Here is a 1,998-nt window from a genome sequence, read left to right as displayed (position 1 = left end):
TAATATGTTGCTGTGGCATTATAACTACCAACTTGAGTTTTGTGAGTTTAAAAGCAATAAAGCATCATAATCATAAACAAATAAGGAATTAAAGAGGATTTTAGCATGTGTATACAAGTATTGGAAAGCTAGTATGATTAATTGTTGCTCAATTGCATTGGATTTTATTTAATTGAAGTTTTTATCTAGGACATTTTGTGAAATCTTTTGAAATCATGAAAACCTTGAAGGAAGTAAATTCAAGAAAAAAGCAAAAAAAGAAAAAAGGGAAAGAATGAGAAAGCTGAAGGCTCTGAGTACCAACGGCAATTTATTTGCTAAGTGCTTGTGGTGTTTATGTATCAAGCCAAATGCTTGAAAACAAAACACTTAGAAGTCAAGGCTAGGCTCAAGTGCAAAAGCACTCCCTCAAAGCTCAAGGTTCTGAGCATCAATGATTAGAGAGTCAAGAAAAGAAAAAAAAATGATGAGCTTAATGAAGTCCTCTAATTAAATGCTTGTGGTGCTTATGTATCAAGTGGTAATACTTGAAAACAAAGCATTTAGAAGTCGTAGCTTTGTTATCAACTCATGGGGCAAAGCACCCAAAAGGAGAAGCTAAAAAAAACCAAATCAAAAGTTTGTTTCAAGGAAGAATTATAAGAAAAGATTTCATAAATTGAGCTAGATGGAAGTATCAATCATTTACATTTCTTTTTTGATTGAAGCATGCATAGAAAACTAGCTAACCATGAACCTTGAGTTGCTATTCTTCTTACCTTGGATTGTCAATCTTTATTGCATGATTCTTTTCTTGCTTGGGGACAAGCAAGGTTTAAGTTTGGTGTTGTGATGACATGTCATCATATACCTATTTTTCTATGCTTTTTCATACAAGAAAATGATGATTAGTGCTTAAATATTGAATGTTTTTGTGCTTAAATGGTATATTTCTTTGATCTTTTGATTTTATAAATTTTGTAGGAAATACATAGAAAAGGAAGCAAAATAAGCAAAAGAAGCACAAATTAAGCTCAAAAAGAGGAAAGAAGAATTTTGGGGCACACTTTAAAGTTTGAGCACGCTTTTTTTGGAGCACACTTTGAAGTTGGAGCACACTTTGGAGGCTTAGGCCACGCTTTTAAAAGCGTGGCCCATGACCAAATTAAAAGAGAATAGGCAATCAGCACACACTGCCCTGCTCTTGCCAAGGGCAGGGCAGAATCGTGATGCAAAGTGAGGATGGAAGCAAGAATTTTCGCTAAGGTAAAATATGGGCGCTCACAGCATGACCATGCCTCCTTCAAAGGGCTATAACTTGAGCTACAGACGTCCAATTGATGTGCTTCCAGTTGCGTTGAAAAGATGACATTCAGAGCTTTCCAAAGATATATAGCAATCCATGTTTGGCGTACAATTGAGGCAGGAGTGAAAGGCATATTTAAGGGCCAAAAATAAGCGAAAATAAACCAAAGTGCTTCCACCAAGGCTCGAAGCTGGAGCCTCACTCCAAAGCAAAGTAGCGCTCAATTTTCTGCTCTACCCTCTTGGAGAGCAGGGCAATGTCGTGCTCTCTTCATAGAAAATCAAGGAAAAATTGCTCCTCAAGTGCTTTCACCAATGTTCGAACACAAGACCTCCAAGGAAGCCAAGCCTTATGCGTGAATTAGGTGCCAAGGAAACCAAGGAAAAGGAGCAGCGTGTGCCTCCACCAAGTTTCGAACTTGGAACCTCACCTTTTGGCAACATTGCCCTGCCCTCCGCAAGGGTAGGGCAGCAATTCTTGGTGCATGGCACAAAAATTGGCACGGCCAGCTTGCACAATTGTCGCGCACCAAAGGAGTTTCGGCCAACAACAAACGCGCACCATGGCAACTCTGCCCTGCCCACCACAAGGGCAGGGCAGCATCCTGACGCACCAAGCACGCACGCAACGAGGGCCGCATGCACCATTTCCTACTCTGCCCTCCACAAGGGCAGGGCAGCCTCCTGGGAGCAACATATGGGCCAAAATCAACC

This window comes from Arachis duranensis, chromosome 3 (assembly GCF_000817695.3).
Source record: "Arachis duranensis cultivar V14167 chromosome 3, aradu.V14167.gnm2.J7QH, whole genome shotgun sequence".
Taxonomy (NCBI): Eukaryota; Viridiplantae; Streptophyta; class Magnoliopsida; order Fabales; family Fabaceae; genus Arachis; species Arachis duranensis.
The sequence above is the reverse complement of the archived record's forward strand: the minus strand, read 5'-3'. Positions refer to the sequence as shown.